General features: G+C 40.4%; 1 protein-coding gene across 4 annotated transcripts in view; it reads right to left on the reverse strand.

Annotated features, from left to right (window-relative positions):
• The window catches only part of TBC1D5 (TBC1 domain family member 5), a 591,406-nt gene that overhangs the window by 475,777 nt on the left and 93,122 nt on the right, over positions 1–22,507 (reverse strand). Inside the window, exon 3 of one of the 4 annotated variants that reach the window (XM_027549600.1) lies at positions 12,913–13,031. The exons of the other annotated variants lie outside the window; for them this stretch is intronic. The gene's annotated coding sequence lies outside the window, so the exon portion shown is untranslated. The remainder of the gene's footprint in view (positions 1–12,912; positions 13,032–22,507) is intronic. 4 annotated transcript variants of the gene reach the window in all.

The raw sequence follows: 22,507 nt of genomic DNA on the forward strand, positions 1-22,507 counted from the left end.
GAGCAACTGAACTGAACTGAACTGAAGTAAAACAGATTACCAGAATTAATATGGGTAGGCCTCATCAAACTGGCTGTAGTCCTTTATTTTAAAATAAAGGACTGATCTCCCGTGAAGAAGAGGAAATTCTGCCGGCAGACTGCCTTGGGACTTAAAATGTAACATCAGCTCTTGCTTGTTAGCAAACCCTGCAGATAATGGGTTTGTCAGTCGCCACAATTATGCAAGTCAATTTCTTAAAATCTCTTTCTATACACACACACACACGCACACACATAGCTTATTAGCTCTATTTCTCTAGGTAAATCTGACTAAAACATCAACCTTATCAATGAATTGGAGTTAGATCATAGCCGATTCCCCATCTCTAACCAAAGATAACTTTTTGAGTGTATATTTATAAAAAGAGCTGTCCAAAAATGAACCACAGTGGTATCTAAAGAAGGTTTCCTAACAATATTTCATAAAAAGGATGTTTTTACTGCAGGAGAGTCAATTTTGTTGTGCTAAGTTCAAGTGTGTTTAAACATACTTAGAAGGTTACTAAAGTGCTAACACAAATACCATTCTAAGACAGTCAATCTCTCTGTCTTGGGTTACATCAAATGCTACTCATGCAGAGAGGAGATACAGAACTTGCAGTGCGCATCCCACACTCTCTACTCCAGCAACAGCAGGTAGGCTTTCTCACATGGTAACTCTGGTTGACCAGTAATGGCTCCCTAAATTAGAGAATATTATGGAACTATCTTACGGCTAAGCAAGAACAAATACCATGAACTGATGTCTGCAATAAGCAAAGAAAAGGGGATACATGTAAGATATGTATCTGCCAACTCTACACTCTGGAGAATTCAACACTCTGCTGAGAGCCAAGTTACACAACTGGTCCTCCTCTGGACCATGGCGGGGTTTATAACACAGGGGACACATGTATGGAGGTGAGGAGTGAGGCTGAGCCCACACCACACCGTGACAGCAAATTCAACACTTCCGTAGCATACCTTCTGACTTTTGCATTTCACAAAGTTAGAATTTTCTCATTAAATCAGGTGGCAAATTCCACGGACAGAGGAGACTGGAGGGCTACAGTCTATGGGGTCGCAAAGAGTTGGACATGACTGAGCACACACAAATCGATCATAGAAGGTAGATAATGTATTATCCATTGAAGAGAAAAATAATCCAGAATTAGCTATCTGAATTAAGGTGCATGTATGAGTGTTTAGTCACATCTGACTCTTTGAGATCCTATGGACTGCAGCCCACCAGGATCCTCTGTCTATGGGATTCTCCAAGCAAGAATACTGGAGTGGGTTGCCATTTCCTTCTCCCAGGAATCTTCTGAATCTGGAGATCCTGCACTGGCAGGTGGATTCTTTACCCCTGAGCCACCTGGGAAGCCTCCAAAAGCAAATCAGCATCTGAATTAAAGCAACTAATTATGAGAGGGAATCTCAGATCTGGTCAAAATCTTCCAACCAAAATTTCCTCTTAAATCAGACCTCTTTTAGAATTTGGCTAATGTTAAAATTCCATGGCTGAGAAGGATAATGCAATAAAAGAGAGCATTATAAAAATTAGAAGACAAAAAGAAGGAAAACATAATACCTAATATTAAGATAATTTAGTCATTACACCTTTTGAAGAATTCTGCAATTAAAAAAGAACAGGTGCTAGTCATCAAAAACTATTTGTCATTTGATTCCACCACAGTACCGGCCAAAAAATAAAACAAAACATTCATAATTTCCTCTTTAAAGCAAAAATCCGATGCTCTTTCATCAAACAAAAAAAAAATATTTTTAAATAAAATTTTTTCGCGAAGAAACAATTATCAGAGTTTCATTATTCCTATACCTAGGATAATGCAATCAATTAGGTATTAAGCCCCTACTACGTGAGATTCTCATAAAGAAACACAATAACTCCCATTAGGCACAGGATAGTCTGCCAGAAAACACAAAAACTCATAAATAATTCACACGTAAAACATTGGTTATATAATCCTACACTCACACTTTACCATTTCTATGCCTCTCTTTCATTTATTCACTTACACTGACAATTATTAAAAGTTAGTAGTGTGTAAATGAAATAACTATATGTAACAGTAAACTTTATGCATACATGGAGGGAATGGTTTAAAAAAACCCATCTAGAAAGACAGTTAAGGTCCTACCACTAAGGTATTCTTGAGGGAATTATTATTTTTGAGGACACCAGGGATCCCATCAACGCACGGTTACTTCTTTAAAGGGCCAAACCAATGCCCTTGGTCCAAGAGAATTGCCTTATACCATTAAAAGTACTCACGAGCTGCACTCTGAGCACCACAGACACTGTGAGCAGACGGTAGTGATGCCGGACAGAGGAGGTCAGCGCATGCCTTCCAGAGCCCAAAAGCCTGTGCTTGTGTCCTGGCTGTGTGTTTCAGGAAACATTACCTCACGTCTTCTGCAGCTATGTTTTAGGAAAACTTACTGTACATGCTCTGCGTCTCAGCGACTTCATCTTGTACAGTGGGGACCTAACTCATAAAGTGGCTGGAGGATCAGATGTGAGAGTCTGCATAAAGTGCTCAGAACTAACAGGGCTGACGCTCAGCGAGCGCTCATCTGACGTTATATGCTCTCCACCCTCCGCCCTCCTCCTCCTATCACTACTAAGCCTTCTGTACTCTGGTCTTTCCAAAGCAATAAGGCCACCTTTGCAACATTTCTGGGCATCTGCTTCCCAGAGCATTTTTTTTCCCCTTACACAGTTTGCTGGAATATTTTATTTGTGGCTGGCTCTGACTTTATGTTAATTGTGCTTTTTGTTTCCTGCAAAAAATGCAGTGCCTTACTATTGCTGTATTTAGAATTGTAAATTTCAAAATCTATAAATAAAAAGTTAAAATAAATAATTTTACAGGAAGCTAGTCCTGATTATAAATGCAGACTAATGACTTCTCCCCCACAAAAAAAGAATAAAAAGAAATGATCTGAAATAGCCCCAAATCCACTGCTTGCAAATACTATTACATGGCATTACTTTTTTTTATTGCTTCAAAATCAGGTAGTATTAATTATTAAGTAAGATCACAATGACTTCGTTTGTACAGATTTGAGGTTTGTGATATAAAACTACAGCTATTTGGTGAACCGTATTTTAACATTTATATACTTCTTAGATTTCTGTTTTTCCAATACTACAATGGGCTTCCCTTGTGGCTCAGCTTGTAAAGAATCCACCTGCAATGCAGGAGACCTGGGTTCGATCCCTGGGTTGGGAAGATCCCCTGGAGAAGGGAAAGGCTGCCCACTCCAGTGTTCTGGCCTGGAGAATCCCATGGAGTGTATAGTCCATGGGGTCGCAAAGAGTCAGACACGACTGAGAGACTTCCACTTAATACTACAACTCACAACACCCTTTCACAGGCATTTTTTATCAGAAGATCAGAGCCAACTGAGTATGACCGGGAGGTGAGGGAGGTGGGGTCCTCAAATCTGACGTGGAGTCAGGCCAGGCAACTGGCCCTGGCGCTGGGTGTGATCATAGATACATCATCATGTTCAGATGATGCAATCCTCACAAATTCTTACTCTTAACTTCAGTATTTCATAGATGGAAAAAAAAATAAGATTCAGAAAGACAAACTGACTTGTTGGTATCTGGCAGAGCTAGGACCAAACCCCCGTAAGTTTCCAATCTGCCCTAAGTTTTAAACCAGAATGAATGCTTGTATTGTGTAACATTAAAACCACATATTCTTAATATAAAGCCTATGTTCCTCATAGAAAGTAAATTAAAATTACAAATACTTTCTTCCACCTATTATTAATGGTTCCTTTAGACGCTACAAAAACTGTTAAGACATTAAATGAGATGAAGCAATTTCCGTTTCCTGTGGATATTCTGTAGTACTTGCAGGCAGAAAAAATTAACCTTCTCTTCTTTTCCCAGTCAAGTGCACATGGTTACTTCTCCAAAGAGCTACGAGTAGGCTAACTAAATCTATTTTTTAACACAGATTCACAAATACTACTAATAACTCTATTTTGGATGTGTTTTCTGGCTAGAATAATTTTAACAAAACCGCCAAGAATTAATGGAACAGGAGAATGCTTCATTCACTCTGTCTATTCCTCTATCTCAACTTCTCAGGAAAAACCCAATTGTCAACTCTCTTAAGAGACGTTCTGGGGGCTATGCGTACCCTGCCATCACCAGAATCCACCTGCTTCTAAACACAATGAAACAAACCCAGGTACGGAAATATTCATAGTATCGTTAAATTGCCAAATGTGAAATTTGAGATGCCCTTTATAGCGAGCACAGATTTGTAAAAAAGAATTAATTCTCCAGAAAACTGCCACTTTGATGGCTTGGATTCTCTGTGTTCAACCCTAGAGCTGCATTATTGTAGACATCTAAATTTTACATTTAATCTGGAAATGCACCTCATATAGTCCTCAGTGTTCATTCATCAGTCAGTCAATATTAATATCAGGCACCACCACCCTAGACAAAAATTTTTCTTACAAAGAAAGAGAGCCACTGACCTCAGGAAGTTTAGTTTGGTAGTGGTATTTACAGCAGCAGGCATAAACCTCCTCCTCCTCTGTGCAGCTGTAACTAATAGTCTTCCATATACAGACAGCAGCATTACAGATTTTTATTGAGAAAGTCTACTATGTGACTCTAACCTCAAATGGATGACAAGTGATCTATTATTTACAAAGTATAACAGAAAGTTCATTCCATTGCCCACTTCCCAGATATTTCTTCTCTCACAGTTGAAACTCACTTAAAAGAGTTTGTACAAAAAAGGACCAATGTTTGGAACACTGCATAACTTACATTTTACATCTTGGAAGCACGGCCACATATTTGTACATGTGTGTAAAGTCACGATAGCACACGACCCAGATGCCCGTTTGTTTACCTTCAATGCCACTCTTAGGTTTCACCTGTTTCTGGTCTCCACTAGCCCACTGCAGCAGAGACTGCTGGACAGCTCTGCATGACCTGCACAGCTTGCATTACTTCTTTAACTGTTATTCAAAGACGGGAGGAGAAACGCAACGAATGGGAGTCAGCAACAAGGCACTGAGTGCAACACGTTCTAATAGATGTCTACCCAGAACGTCACCCAAGAAAATTATCTCTAAAACCAAAAACACTTCCTTACAATAAAGGAGCATTTTTTTTTTTTATGGTTTCACAGGGTAAGTATGATAGCACGCTATCAGAGTTGCAGAAGAATGGGCTTTTAAAACCTTCTTTGAAAGAACTTTATGCTTATAGAAAAGCTGCAAATACAGTAGTTTCCGTATGCTGCTCACCTCGGTTCCCCTCACGTTAAATCACATGTTAACTCCAGAGCAGTTATAAAACCATAAAATTAATACTGCTTCAACATTGCCAGATTTCTCCTCTGTAAAGTTACTATTTTTCTCTTTGTAAGTATTAAACATCTTGGAGAGATACATTTATACTATGTAAATATTCTGTTTCCCCTCAAACTTTCCCCATTTTTGGTATCCATGAATGGATCCTGCCTGGAACAACTACTATTGTGGTATTTACCATGGTGATTTACTTTTTCTCATTCCTTCTACATTTATTAATTGTAATTCAGAAGAGAAGTTTTTAAACTATTTCAAACACCAAGGTCAAATATAAAGCCAAAAATACAAAAACAATAAATGTAGTGGACACCAGTAGCCCATCTTAAGTTAATGCCCTTAACTCACCAAATCAGATGTCAAGCAATTCCTTTTTGAAGGATCCGTGTTTGAGTAAGTTGGTAATGACATCTGTCAGCAGCTGTAGGGTTTTGTTTCATATAATTGTAAGCTCATTTTTTATCACAAGTAATGCATCACGATGCATATTTAAGGTTTTCCAAATAAAGAGTCTTGAGTAACCTATTTTGAAGTAGCTAATACCGCAGCACATTTGACGCTAAGGGGTAAGCGGTTCCTTGGAAACCAAAGCAACAGGACAGCACAATATTCTGCCCCTACAAACCAATCTCATTCCTCATGAAGCATAAAATTACTCTGGTAAGGAGACATCTCTCAAAACAGTGAATTCCAAAGCTCTGCTTTTCAAGACTATTATTCCTGTGACAGGACGAGGACCAACCACCATGAAAACATGACCTTCTTCACTTACTCTTTCACAAAAGGAACACCTGTCAATTTCACTCTAAGAGGCTGTAAGCTTATTTCTAAAAGTTTCCAGAAGATGCCCTATGTATCAAAACTTATTCTCCTTGTTTGCTCATTAAATACGGCAGTCTTACACTGAGATCAAAAAATGTCAACCAATTATTGTATAAGAGAAGTCCTCCTTTTTAATGCTGAAAGCTACTCAGAACACACAGATTATAACAGGCGACTGAATACACTACTGTTTATTCCCACATATATCTCACCCATTATAAGCGTACTTCTTATCATCTAGTTTTTCATACCAAAACCCAAGTAAACTGGCAACTAACAGAGTGGCTGACACATAACAAATACTCAAGTATTTTTTAGTGAGTAAGTTAGTGGTGAACAATTCATATACAATGTATAATTGATACACATCCATAATTCCTTCTGGACTACTTCCACTGCAAGCTAGAAGTTCAAACATATTTCTTCTTCTGCACATTCAGAAATCTATACATTTTAGTTATTTCATAGGAAAGACATGAAAATGACTTAGAATATAGTCTAAATGACATGGAAATATATCCTTGAAGTTTATCACCCCAAAACTGCATTATATTTGTAAAAGACAATGAATCATACTTTAAAGTGATTTACTTACACAATAGATATTTGGGTGATAAAAATAGATGAGAAAACAGGAAATCTCACACATATTCTTGATTTTACAAATTACTGTCATGATGAGTCCTGGAAACTATTGCAGGATTATAGTGGTAGTATTTGTATGACTTCGTTTTTTGCTACAAATTTTAATTTATTAAACCACCACCACCACCCTTGGTCTAAAGCTCAGCCATGAACAAGATTTAAGAGCCTTAACTATTACATGGAACACTGGATAAGTTGTAGTGGTCATTTTCTTCTTCATATTCTTTGAAAATTAAAATTACTTTAATAGATAAGATTGCTAGCTTGTGCTTTAAAACATTATTCCTAAAACTGGAAATGTATTTTAGCCTAGAGTGGAAAGACGAAAGTTGGTGTGCACTGGTTAAGTCTATGTTTAGGAAAGAAAACTGCAGTCAGAGCTTCCTCTTTGCTCAGATCCCAATGGACTAGAGGGTAATTCTAACCAGCAGGGGGAGATGAGGAGGAGAGTAGTGGGACAAAGAGCAGGCGACAGGCAGGAAAAGCAGTTATAATTATAGCTGGGAACACAGAATTTGTTAAAGGAAGTCTACTGTATAATTATATTTGAGAATTTAGCAAGATGCCCAGAGGCTGACTCGCAGCTGTCAGGAACTGGTAACTCTCCTCGTGTTCATGCAGCGACCACGTCGGCTACTAAATCCACTACCTAGACTTGACATTTAGAGTAAAGAGACAGATCTTCGCAGGAGACTTCTGTTTTCTACAATGGATGAAGGCACCCACTTCAACAAAACAACTCTCTCTCTTCACCTTCCTTCTCAGACCTAGCTCTCCTCTCTCTAGCCTCTCGCTCTCAGAGAACCAGATATTCTTATAGCAAAGCTATTATATCAATGCACATCTTTTCCCTGATTTCTGATCAGATCAAGAAGCAATGCAACTATAACCTAAATGCAAAATTCAACAGGCTCACAACAAATTCACTTCCCTCTCCTCTCTTGTTTGAAAACTGTCCTTCTCTTTTCACCCTATTCTTTCCATTGGCATCAGAATTTACTCAGTTAAGCATAAAAACTCAAGATTTACCTTTATTTTTTCCTCCCTGACCTCCTACCATTCAATTCATCAACTCCTATTAATTTCTGGTAAAATTCTACCATAATGGCACAGAATGTGACTTCACTTGGAAATATGGTGTTTACAGAGGTAATGAAGTTAAAATGAGATTATGAGGGTGGCCCTAATCCAACATGACTTGGATCTTTATAGAAAGAGGATATCTGGACATGGAGAGACTCTCAGAGGGGGAAGACCACATGGAGACATGGACGGGAAAGACATAAGCCAAGGAACATCAAGGACTATGGGCAAAAGCCAGAAGCTGGAAAAGGCAAAAAATAATTCTTCCCTAGAACATTCTGTTACACAAGCCGGTGGGGGTTCTTCTGTCCTTTTTCTTCTCTGTGCCAAGGATCAGACCAATGAAACTGTGAGCACCAGTCAGATATTTAGCAAATTTTCCGGCGGGCTATGAAGGGGATTCCTTGGCATGTTTTTCCCACTGCTTTTTCCTCCTGTCCTTCAGCTCTCTCCCGGGACTCAAGCCCGGCCAAAACTAATGAAACTCAGGTTCTGATGTCTCACTGCAAAAATTCATTGAGAGACAACAGGATAAGAGGTAGATTTGTTAGGATCCAGAAAGAAGTCACTTTTCAGGGTGTGAACCATTGCTGAGGGCAAGGGCTGGGGCCATGGTATTAGGCCTGACTAGGTTTTGTGAGGGGATATGAATGGGACACGACGGAGCGACTTCACTTTCACTTTTTACTTTCATGCATCGGAGAAGGAAATAGCAACCCACTCGTGTTCTTGCCTGGAGAATCCCAGGGACAGGGGAGCCTGATGGGCTGCCGTCTATGGGGTCGCACACAGTCGGATACGACTGAAGCGACTTAGCAGCAGAACATTCTTCTCATGTTCCCAGAGAGAACATGGCCCTGTCAACACATTGATTTTGGAATTCCATCCTCTAGAACTGAGTTAATAAATGGGTTTCAATCCACCTTGTTTTAGGTACTTTGTTACTGCAGCCAAGAAAATTAATGTAACATTCCCAAGTACTTCTGAACTCAGATACCTATAACTTTGTATCTCCAAACTTGCAAGTTATCTCTGGACAACACCCTACCCTCTTAGCTAGCTGTGACATACTCCTTTCCCAATTTGGAACCAGTATGCTGTTCCATGTCCAGTTCTAACTGTTGCTTTTTGACCTCCATACAGGTTTCACAGAAGGCAGGTCAGCTGGTCTGGTATTCCCATCTCTTGAAGAATTTTCCACAGTTTATTGTGATCCACACAAAGGTTTTGGCATAGTCAATGAAGCAGAAGTAGATGTTTTTCTGGAACTATCTTGCTTTTTCTATAATCCAATGGATGTTGGCAATTTGATCTCTGGTTCCTCCGCCTTTTCTAAATCCAGCTTGAATATCTAGAAGTTCATGGTTCACATACTATTGAAACCTGGCTTGGAGAATTCTGAGCATTTGGCTGGTGTGTGAGATGAGTGCAATTGTGCGGTAGTTTGAACATTCTTTGGCATTGCCTTTCTTTGGGATTGGAATGAAAACTGACCTTTTCCAGTCCTGTGGCCACTGCTGAGTTTTCCAAATTTGCTGGCATATTGAAGTGCAGCACTTTCACAACATCATCTTTCAGGGTTTGGAATAGCTCAACTGGAATTCCATCACCTCCACTAGCTTTGTTCACAGTGATGCTTCCTAAGGCCCAATTGACTTCACATTCCAAGATGTCTGGCTCTAGATCAGTGATCACACCATCGTGATTATCTGGGTCATGAGGATTTTTTTTGTACAGTTCTGTGTATTCCTGCCACCTCTTCTTAATATCTTCTGCTTCTGTTAGGCCCATACCATTTCTGTCCTTTATCGAGCCCATCTTTGCACAAAATGGTCCCTTGGTATCTCCTATTTTCTTGAAGAAAATCTAGTCTTTCCCATTCTACTGTTTTCCTCTATTTCTTTGCACTGATCATTGAGGAAGGCTTTCTTATCTCTTCTTGCTATTCTTTGGAACTCTGCATTCAAATGGGTGTATCTTTGCTTTTCTCCTTTGCCTTTCACTTGTTTTCTCAGCTATTTGTAAGGCCTCCTCACACAGCCACTTTGCCTTTTTGCATTTCTTTTTCTTGGGGATGGTTTTGATCACCACCTCCTGTATAATATCACAAACCTCCGTCCATAGTTCTTCAGGCACTCTGTCTATCAGATCTACTCTCTTGAATCTATTTGTCACTTCCATTGTATATTCATAAGGGATTGATTTAGGTAGAATCCGCCTGCAATGCAGGAGATCCTGGTTCGATTCCTGGGTCGGGAAGATCTACTGGAGAAGGGATAGGCAACCCACTCCAGTATTCTTGGGCTTCCCTGTGACTCGGCTGGTGAAGAATCCACCTGCAATGTGGGAGACCTGGGTTCGATCCCTGGGTTGGGAAGATCCCTTGGAGAAGGGAAAGGCTACCCACTCCAGTATTCTGGCCTGGAGAATTTCGTGGATACAATCCACGGGGTCGCCAAGAGTCGGACACAACTGAGCGACTTTCACTTCACACTTCACTTAATGGCCTATTGGTTTTCCCTAGGTGTATCATATGGATCAATATTAATATTTTTCCATTATTATTTTTTATTGAGGTATATTTGATAAACAATATTGCATAAGTTTCAGATGCTCAACACAGTAACTTAATTTTTTTAATATTTTTATGTATTGCATTTATTACAATATTGCTTCTGTTTTTATGTTCTGGCTTTTTTGACCACGAGGCATACAGGATCTTAGCTCCAAGACCAGGGACTGAATCCTGCATTAGAAGGCGAAGTCTTAATCCCTAGACCACCAGGGTAATCCCAGTAACTTACAATTTTTAAAGGTTATACGCCATTTACAGTTATAAAATACTGGCTCTATTCCCTATGTTGTACAGTATATCCTTGTAGCTTATTTTATACACACTGATGTCAGTATTTACACCAACAAGACCATGATTAGTCTAGCTAACGCCCATCAGCACACAGTTACCAATGTTTTTCTTGTGCTGAGAACTCCTGAGATATACTCCCTTTGCAACTTTCAAACACACAATACAGTATTATTAACTATACAGGAACCATGCTATATCTAAAGAATTCTAAATTTCATTCAAATGTCTTTAGCTGTCTATAATTCATAAACATTTTTATTTAAAAATTGAACACTCAATAATGTAGCATATTTCAAATTTTTAAAAAGCAAGAATGAGTTTCCCAAAGCAGAAAAAATTGTTCACAAATATACACGCCTTTGGCAAGCATCACGGACTATAGACAGTCCAGTTCCCAAACGTGCAGCCCTGAGTTTACCTGTCATCAACCCAGCTGCCCAAACCTCAGCAACAGTCTGAGGAAGCTTCATAGCCAAGTGACACTGCAAACCATTAGACAATTAACTAACTGAGGAACTAGACATAAAGGAGAGGAGAGAAAAAACCTGAACTGCAAGAAATAAGAGTTTCATGTTTAAATCTGCTCCCCTAGTCTACACACTAGAAGTGGAGTGACATTACTCTGGGGTTAAAGGTTTCCTCTCTGGAGCTCTCTCTCTACCACTGACACATCTCCTCTAAGTGTAGGCCCTCATGGCACCATCTGATTTTTGAGAACTGCTAACAGAACTAAAAAGTTTCTGTAGCTTCAAGCTGTTCTCAAATGCTTTGTCCATTAATTTACTCATTTTCCATAAAAATTCCAAATCTTCCTCCCCACTATAATGAAAACCACTGGGCTGCAGGGTCAGCGTGAACATGAGATGTCCACTGTCAGATCAAGAGGAGGCCCTGAGTTTTATCCTACAGCTTAGAGCCCAAGAAGACTGAAAATGCTGGAGCTGAGACTCACACCCACGCCAGAAGCTCACAGCCCCTTTGACTCACTCTCAAAGCCTCAGGTCTGCCAGAGCGTCTACCACTGGGGAGGGGGAGATCTCCTGTGGCAATGAGCTTGGCATAAAAGACCGGTATTTTTGGAACAAGACAACCTAGGACCAAAGATTTTATTTTAAGCCACTGTAGAACTAACTCCTACTCCTCTTTGGGGGAAATACATTCAGGGACTACATACAAGTTTCCCAGCTACTCAAGATTAAGGAAAACTGGACTAAAGACCATCCTTTATAGATCTCTTCTATTCTTAAGTGGAGGACTTTCCTTTCTCATTCATCATCTTATCAACTTTTTAGTAGAATTATCATTCCTCCTTTCTCTATCTATATGGAAAAGTATAAAGCAATTTTAAAAATCAAGACATTACATTTATCTATCTTGTCAAAACAAATCATTACAAAAGAAGGTTCAAACTATATAAAAGTCTCAAATGTGAAATAAAAAATATACTTAAAAGTATAAAAAGCTTCCATACACTGTGTTAGAGATAGTTGCTCAGTCATGTCTGCCTCTCTGTGACCCCATGGACTGTAGCCCACTGGGCTCCTCTGTCCACGGGATTCCCCAGGCAAGAATACTGGAGTGGGTTGCCCTTTCCTTCTCCCATGGGATCCTCCCTAACCCAGAGATCGAACCTGGGTCTCCCACATTGCAGACAGATTCTTTGTTGTCTGAGCCACCAGAGAAGTCCCCCATACACTGTAGTACAGGGTATTTGTTATAGGCATTTCCTTAAACCAGTGCATTTCCTGTATAGTGAAGATAAATTATCCAGAATAAGGACAGAGCAATACAACATCACCTGACAATACATAAAATACAACAAAACCCGAGGACTCTAGCACTGTATCTTGTTATCATTATCAATGGGCAAAACAGGTAAAGTCTGTCAACAATCAAATCCAGAAAAAAACAGCTTCATCAGAATGACAAATACTTCCAGGTTTTAAAACATAACTCACTCTGACAGTAAAATCAACAAAGAATATTTTTACTCTGTTCTATAAGAATATAAAAATCAATCAAATGAAAATCAGTAAAATTAAAGAATACTTGAACCAGAAAGCTTGCTAGAATGACCACATGATCCAACAGTTCAATACCTACCTATACATGCATGTTTATTCACAGCAGCAGTGTTCACAAGAGCCAGAAGAGAGAAAGAGCCCAGATGTCCATCAGCCGATGAATGGATAAAGAAACTGCGGTGTACACACAATGAAGTGCTGTTCAACCACAGAAAGAAAGAAGTGCTAGATAAACGCTAAAATACAGATGAACCTTAAAAACACTATACTTAGCGAAAGAAGTCGGAAACAAAAGAACACTTATTGTACGATTCCATTTATATGAAATATCCAGAATCAGTAAACCATAGAGGCGGATTGGGTGTGGGGGTTGGGAGAATGGGGGAACTGGGAGCAACTGATTAATGGGTGCAGGTTTCCTTTGGGGTGATGAAAACGCTTCACAACTAGAGGTGTTGGGTTATACAACACCATCACAAGTACCAAATGCCACTGAACTATTCACTTCAAAACAGTTCATTTCATGTTATGTGACTCTCATCTGAATAACTGGTAAATAAATAAGCAGCCTCCTTACCAGTAATAAGACAAGAGGTACCACTTTCAGGATACACTGACCTTACCTCTGCAGTGTCCTTCCCAAGAATGCTTAAGTGCAACCTGATCCTAAGAAAGCCTAAACTAAAAGCTGCTCAGTCGTGTCCGACTCTTTGTGACCCCACAGTCCACGGAATTCTCCAGGCCAAAACAAGCCCAAACTGAGAGAGAGTCTACATTGGTGATCAGTGCTCTTCACAAGCCTCACGGTCATGGAAGACAAGGAAAGACTGAAGAATGCCCTACGACGCTCTGGGGAGGACTAAAGAGACACGGCAATAAAACGCAGTATGAGTTCTGAGGCTGGGTCCCGAAACAAAAACGGAGTTAGAGAGAAACTGGTGAAACCTGCATAAAATCAGTAATTTAGGTAACACCACTATATCAATGTTCATTTCTTAGTTTTGGAAACTATACTCCTGCTAAGTCACTTCAGTTGTATCCAACTCTGTGCGACCCCATAGACGGCCGCCCACCAGGCTTCCCCGTCCCTGGGATTCTCCAGGCAAGAACACTGGAGTGGGTTGCCATTTCCTTCTCCAATGCAGGAAAGTGAAAAGTGAAAGTGAAGTCGCTCAGTCGTGTCCGACCCTCAGCGACCCCATGCACTGCAGCCTTCCAGGCTCCTCCGTCCATGGGATTTGCCACGCAAGAGTACTGGAGTGGGATGCCATTGCCTTCTCCAGGAAACTATACTATATGAGGTTATATAAAGTGTTTCCTGGAGGAGGGCATGGCAACCCACTCCAGTATTCTTGCCTGCAGAATCCCCATGGACAGAGGAGCCTGGCGGGCTGCAGTCCACGGGGTCACATGGAGTCAGACAGGACTGAGCAACTAAGCACAGCACAGCAAAATGTTTCCATTAGGAGAAACTGGGTGATAAGTACTATTTTTGTAACTCTTCTGAAAGTCTAAAATATTTCAAAATAAAAGGTAAAAGGGGACTAAGGAGACTTCCCTAGTGGTTCAATAGTTAAGACTGTACTTCCAGTGCAGCGGGCACAGGTTCAATTCCTATTGGAGGAAATACCCTGCATGCCATGAGGAGTGGTCAATAAATTACTAAATAAAAAGAAGGGAGGGAGAGAGAGAAGAGCCTCTTTTAGCAACCAACTTTAACTTCCTCCATGAACATCTACATTAGGAAAATGTTGAAATACATTAAATGAATTTAAAAATTGAGGGCTTTTTCTAATGGTAAGACAATTCATAAAATTCCTATCTGCTTAACAAACACATTTATTTTGGTGGGAAGAAGTATATTTCTCAAACAATCAAATTGGAATAATTAAACTTAGGAAATATTACTCAGCCATTAAAAAGAATACATTTGAATCAGTTCTAATGAGGTGGATGAAACTGGAACCTATTATACAGAGTGAAGTAAGCCAGAAAGAAAAACACCAATACGGTATACTAACGCATATATATGGAATTTAGAAAGATGGTAACAATAACCCTGTGTACGAGACAGCAAAAGAGACACTGATGTATAGATCAGTCTTATGGACTCTGTGGGAGAGGGAGAGGGTGGGGAGATTTGGGAGAATGGCATTGAAACATATATAATATCATGTATGAAACGAGTCACCAATCCAGGTTCGATGCACGATACTGGATGCTTGGGGCTGGTGCACTGGGACGACCCAGAGGGAGGGAATGGGGAGGGAGGAGGGAAGAGGGTTCAGGATGGGGAGCACGGGTATACCTGTGGCGGATTCATTTCGATGTTTGGCAAAACTAATACAATATTGTAAAGTTTAAAAATAAAATTAAAAAAAAATAATACAAAAGAGTCTAAAACACACACACAAAAAAAGAAATCAGGTTAAATAAAATTTCAACTAATACTGACATTCTAGACAGGAGAATTCAAAATTAAAACATTCAAAGTCAAAGGAGAATGCTAAAACATTGTTTTAATTCCTATAGGTCACAACTGCATTTTAAATGTAATATAGAAATGAAGAAAGCACGTTTATTTTAGCAGAATGATTTGAATACTAACAAATCAGTTTGATAATTTAATCAGATGTCATTTTACTTTAAATCTGTAACTGTCTCTTTAGATTCATTGCAACAAAAGATTAAAAGAAATTTTATATATAATTAATTTAAATCAGTTTGTCTGGACATAAAACTCTTAGCTGCCCAACTATTATGTAGGAGGCACCTTCCTATGAAAAATAATTCTATTGAAAATGTATACATTGACCAAAGAGATCAATTTTTTAAATGAAATGCACCAACATTTTCAAAGTTATTAATCATTTTACATCATGGCATTCAAATACTGTATTTACTATAGTACTAAAAGTCTAAGAAAACCATCTTCAGTAAATATGTAATTACTGAAGAGATACAGACATTTAAATAAGTAATCAAGATTCCAGAACCACACACTCTCATAGCACTCAAAAGGAACCAACCCTACTGACGCCTTGCTTCCAGACTCCTAGCCTATGGAAACAGGAGATAATAAATGTCTACAATGCAGGCCATCCAACGTGCGGTACTTTGTTCTGGAAGGCCTAGGAAACAAATACAGCTAACAGGCAGCCAATAAAATAGTGTATCCCTGCATTCACACAACAGGCTTCGGCGGAAGAGCGTTCAGACCAAAGCCAGCCAGCTTTGCAGCCACTGCAGACTAGCACGCTCTCCTTGACACGGCAGCCACATCGTTGTCCACCAGAAGCTACCCTGCCCAGCCCCAGGAGCACGGCTACGCAGCGCTGCACCACAGCAGCAGCAAAGGCCCGCCCTCAGCCAGGCGGCAGACTCATCAGGAAGGAGGACCCCCATCACCTGGGTTCAAGCGACGGCTGCTTCAGGTTCTCGGAGCCTTTCTAACTCCTGGAACTAGAGACCTCTGAAGAAACCCCACCTGCTGCCTTGGCTCCTGCAGCAGAAAAGGTGACAATGCAAGCTAAAATGACGTGGAAACAGAAACCTCTGTTGGCAGCCAGACAGAAGATGCCATACAGAGTAAAAGCTAGAGGTTTGCTTTGTTACTTCCCTTAAAATCAAAATCACTTCCTATAATCTTAAAAGCAAGCCCTGTTCTTAGGTTTCCATGAAAGCCCTACTTCCCTTCCTGCTGTGCAAATATCTTTTAAACCTGAGCTAATTTCAGTCACCCCTTGCAAATACAATCCAAAGAAAAACAGAAATAAACACTCAAACCCAGACCCCACTCTCCGGGAGTTCATTCTAGTACGTGTCAAATACTTTTTTTAAAAAAATAGAAAGCATAGTTCTGTGTTGAATGCATTTTATATCCTCTCATAATTTTTTTTTTTTACTAGAAAAGGATGAACTGGGATAGTTCAGTTATTATCAAACATACAGATATGTATATATCAACACACATACACACACACAACCACATTCGAGTAGGGAAACATTCAAGCAGCTGGACCCACAGTGCCGCTGAGGTGAAGCGTGCACTTGCCAGAGCAACACAATGATGGCTCCAAAAGGTCATGCAAGGGCAGCCACTCCCCTGGGAGTTAAAGGCTCCAGAGATCTGGCCTTCAGCCATGCTGGCTAGAAAGGGGTTTCTGACATCACAGAAAGTCAACTAACTGGAAACAAGTACAGATTTTTAGAACAAAAGACAGGAGAAGCAAGCATTAAGACCTAACAGGTCCTAACACATAACACTTGTAACAGGAGTAGTTCTAGGAAATGTGCATATATCATCTCATTTAAACTCAGCACAGTTCTATGAAGCAGGTAGGATCACCATCACCATTTTACAGATGAACAGACAGCAACACAAAGAGGGTGAGATATCACCTGATGATACACAAATAGCAAGTAACCAAGCCATAATTTCAACCCTGCCTGCTCAAGTCTCTCTCTTCATTGCTATTCCACCTGTAAAGAAAATACAGACTATCTACATACATATATGTATCTTTTATAGAGAGGTAGAAAGGAGAACATTAAAAACCTCCCAGCTGGTGCTGGGATGGGTGCTGCCAACTTCAGCCTCTGGGCCTTTCCTTGCACAGAGATGGCAGACCAGGCTACTCCCCACCCTGATGGCCACGCCCCTTCTTCAGCCGCACCCACACAAGTCAATCAGGAAGCGGCCAGGCCTGCAAAGCCCTCAGTCGTCCCTCCTCTTCAGAGACTCCGCCTATCTGCTCTGCTCCTCCCCGTGCAGATTTCTAACCTTTAACTTGTTGCCTATTACCAGGTGTGTGATTAAAGCCTCTCCACAACTCCAAGTTATTACCAATAATAAATACATATTCAGCAACTTTAAATATTGAATGTTTAGCTGTTTTACATAAAAACATAAATATACTTAAATAGGTTTCCATGGTTATTCTGTTAAAGCTCATTCATATAATCAGATAGTTCATGCATGTGTGTGCTACTATATGCTACCATATGTGTACTACTATACACACTACCATACACAGAAATATAAAACCCATGCTACCACCCTGCCCCTAAGTAGCTCAAAATCTAGTAGAAGAAAGTTAAGTTTAAAACAAATTACAAGTGCTCTTAGTAAATAGCTTAACAGCAAAGTAATAATCCAGAGGGGAATATCATGGGGTAGAGCTTCAAGATGAACAGTACAAGAAGTAAAGTGGATTAAAATGGGGTAAAAATATGTATCAATGCAAAAATGTATTAATGCAAAAAAAGTAAAAGAGAACAGGAAACAGAAGATTCCTAGCCAAGGAAAAGGCAAGAAATTCAAAATTATTAGATTGCAGGGGGCAAGAAGATCTGATGGCTAAGGAAATTACAACCTTTGTCATCTCTGGTATCAGAAACAGTTACAGTTCTTATTACAAAAGAAATTTTCAACCAAGAAAGTATATCAAAATTTTAGGGACAGAATTTTAAAACACACACACAAGATTCAGATTTACGAATCCTTGGGAAGCGAATATTCCCTGCCCTAAGAATTGCCTCTGTAGGAGAAGAGAGGGGAACTTTTCATAAGAACAATGTGATGAGATCTGGCATCAAGAAAGACTATTTTGATACTGTACACTATACATCCCTACTTTGAAATACCATGAGGCTCTAAAAATAAAATGTGAGGATTTTGGTGTTCATGTAGAAAAGTGCTATGATAATCTTATTTTAAAAAAAAAAGCAAAGTGAAGAATAATACATATCACATGAATATTCTAGCACTGGAAGTCCAAATAAGAGCAACATAGGGTTCAAACCAGTAAAGAAAGCTGAGCGCAGAAGAAATGATGCTTTCGAACTGTTGTGCTAGAGAGGACTCTTGAGAGTCCCTTGGACTGCAAGGAGATCCAACTAGTCAATCTTGAAGGAAATCAACCCTCAATATTCACTGGAAGGACTGATGCTGAAGCTGAAACTCCAATACTCTGGCCACCTGATGGGAAAAACTGACTCACTGGAAAAGACCCCAATGCTGGGAAAGATTGAAGGCGGGAGGAGAAGGGGATGACAGAGGATGAGATGGTTGGATGGCATCAATGACTCGATGAACATGACGTTTGAGGCACCTCCAGGAGTTGGGAAAGGACAGAGAAGCCTGGCATGCTGCAGTCCATGGGGTCACAAAGTCGGACACGACTGAGCGACTGAACTCAGAGCTCACGTATAGTAGTGTGTACATGTGTGTGCATGTCAGTCCCAATCTCCTAATTTATCTCTCCCTCCCATCCTCTCCCACTATTATCCCCTTTGGTAACCATTGTGCTGTGTTCAGTCTCTTGGCCATGTCTGACTCTTTGTGATCCCACAGACTGTAGCCCATCAGGCTCATCTGTCCGTGGAATTTTCCTGGCAAGACTACTGGAGTGGGTTGACGTTTACTCCTCAAGGGGATCTTCCTGACCCAAGAATCAAACTGGCATCTTTTGCGTCTCTGGTACTGGCAGGTGGATTCTTTTCCACTGAGCCACCAGGAAGCTCTTGGTAACCATAAGACTGTTTTCTATGTCTGTGCATCTATTTCTGTTTTGTAAATAAATTCATTTGTATCATTTTTATACTTCAAAAACAATATACTAAAATTTTTAAAAAATGAAACTTAACCACACATAGCAAGGCAAGCCACTGATGACCACGGGTCCAAAGAATTGTGAAGTATTACTCTGGGGGAAAGGACAAGTATAGGGATGATATATGTGACACTATCCTTAGGAAACATCACTAACATTTATTTAATAATGCAGTCTCCTCAGACTTTAGCTGGTCTACGTAATATTTATTATTGTTGCTCAATCACTAAGTCATATACAACTCATTGCGACCCCATGAACTACAGCACATCAGCCTCCCAGTCCTTCACTATCTCCCAGAGTTTGCCCACACTCATGTCCACTGAGTCGGTGATGGACCACCATCCGTCCCTCTGTCGGCCCCGTCTCCTCCTGCCCTCAATCCTTCCCAGCATCAGGGTCTTTTCCAATGAGTCAGCTCTTCACATCAGGTGGCCAAAGTATTGGAGCTTCAGCATCAGTCCTTCCAATGAATATTCAGGTTTGACTGACTGGTTTGATCTCCATGCTGTCAAAGGGACTCTCAAGAATCTTCTCCAGCACCACAGTTCAAAAAACATCAATTCTTCAGTGGGCAGCCTTCTTCATGGTCTCACATCTGTGTATGACTACTGGAAAAACCATCGTTTTGACTAAACAGAACTTCATCGGCAAAGCGGGACCTCTGTCTTTTAACACACTAAGTTTGTCATAGCTTTCCTTCCACAAATAAAAAGTAATTTTCCAGTCTCTACTTAACAAGAAAAGCCAAAGGGACTATAAAATACCTAACTAGTATTTCTTCCCACAATATGATTCTAATTTCTGTTTCTGTAAATAGGAGAATAATTAATTAAAAGCCATGTGGTCTATACGGGGCCAATAAAACTCAAGAAAAGAACTTGTAGTCTGTGATGAGGAGAAAGAAAAGCCCTTGCTTTCTCTCTGCTGGAACTGAAGCTGTCTGTTTCTGAGTGACAGCCATCCTGGGACAGTGAAAGAAGCCTGCAGACAAGCAGAGACACAGGAACCCAAGCCGGTGCCCTACCCACACGATGCTCGCAGACCAACCCTGGAGCCTCCCCTCCCTCTGCAATGGCCACTGTGGGAGAAAACGAACTTCATTCTGGAATAAGGCAAATTACTTGGGGTGTCTCCCATTCAAAGGTGAAATCACCACAGTTTTAAGTAGTTTTTAAATAGTCTCAAAAATAAGTACCTATGTGAAAGCTATTTGAAACTAGGAAACACTTCATAATTTATATACAAATTACAACTTTAGAAATATAATGTAAGCCTTCTTAAATCAATTAAGAGTTTAATCACAAACATATAAATGACCGGCTAACAGGCAAATAAATAATGGGTATAGGCTAGTTTTGCTTGATTGCATAAAACTGTTTACAATACATTTCTCAATAAAGAAAAATTGAATTATAACCCAAGGGTGGCTTAATTTGTACAAATTTTGAATAATGTCACATATATTTCCAAAACAGATGCTTAGAGACTCTACAAGGACACTCGGCTCAATCAGAAGCCAGATTAAAGTTCCATCTGGAGCCTAACGGCTCCACGGCTCCATCACAATTACCCAAGTACCAAAGCGAGCCTTAATGGTTGTACCTCACAGAAGCTCTCTTCTAGGTATACACCTTGCCCGCAAACTAGAAAATCAGGTCCCCAAATAATTGTGTGTGTATGCATGCATACATACATCCATCTACACACACACCACATGCAACATTCAGTAAGTATCTAAGTGCTGCTACATTCTTCACAACACTCACCCTACCTGATTGTCACTGGCTATCCACTAACATCTCTGACTGTAGACACCGTTGCTGGGTATTGTTGTCACCTTTGCTTGACATGGAAAGGACAGTATTTGCGTCCCCCCTTCATCAGCTTGCAACATAATTCAGGTATCTAGAACACTCTCCTCATATTCTTCTTTCCCAGACCCTATTACAGGCATCATTTTTTATCAAATCAGAAAAGCTGAGTGAGGCCATCTTATCTCATTTCCATGTCCAGGAGTTGCCAGACAGGCCCAGAAGTGTAGAGCAGGTAAGCGCTAAGAAGAACCCAAAGTCAGCATCTAGACCAGTGCTACCCAAGAGTATTATCCACGGTCCACTGCTGGGAGCATGCCTTGTTCGTTTAAAACACTTTACAGCTACTGATAGGGTGAGGAACTCGGACTTTGTGTCTTTGGTGGACTTTGCGGACTTGGCAGGGGCCCAAGTTGGCAGGCTGAATCCCACCTGAAGATACCTGTGTTGACCTAGAAAGTTTCGTTTTAATTTGGATGCTTTTAGATACAACCCAGGCCGTCTGATCTGCTACACGGGCAAGGTGTTTGCATCTGCTATCTGGGAGCCTGGGAAGGCAGCTCAGGGTCCAGCTCACTGCATCAGTGTCTCACACACTGTGTGCCGCCACTTTCATGCATAATGCAAGCAACCTGGTAAGGTGCATGCGGCAGGTATTTCCCCAATAACCGGGCACTGTGTGCAGGACATGGCGTGCCACACACAAAGGAGAACACAGGTGGCGGTGTGTGCATGTGCAGTATACACACACAAACCCATCTGTATATGACTTTGTGTATGTGAGTACGAAGCTATGATTTACATTTTCTTACCGTGGTTCATGAACAAAATAATTGTATTAACATCCCTGTACTAGACCAGTATCTTCATTTTACAGACACAGCAGCAGAGGTTGGAGGTCACGTCAGTTGGTAGCTCTTCTCTACATCCCTGACTGTAAGTGTATGTGCACATCACTGTCTACAAAACCAATAAGATACAAAACACAGAATTCAGACTGAAAACTTAACATTTAAAAATCCTAAATTGATTATAAAACTGTTAATCACTCAGTTGTGTCCAACTCTGCAACCCCATGGACTGTAGCCCACCAGGCTCCTCCGTCCATGGGATTCTCCAGGCAAGAACACTGGAGTGGGGAGCCATTTCCTTCTCCAGGGGATCTTCCCGACCCAGAGATCAAACCCTGGTCTCCTGCATTGCAGGTGGATTCTTTACATTTGAGTTGCCAGGGAAGCCCATAAAT

This window comes from Bos indicus x Bos taurus, chromosome 1, assembly GCF_003369695.1.
Source record: "Bos indicus x Bos taurus breed Angus x Brahman F1 hybrid chromosome 1, Bos_hybrid_MaternalHap_v2.0, whole genome shotgun sequence".
NCBI classification, from domain to species: Eukaryota; Metazoa; Chordata; class Mammalia; order Artiodactyla; family Bovidae; genus Bos; species Bos indicus x Bos taurus.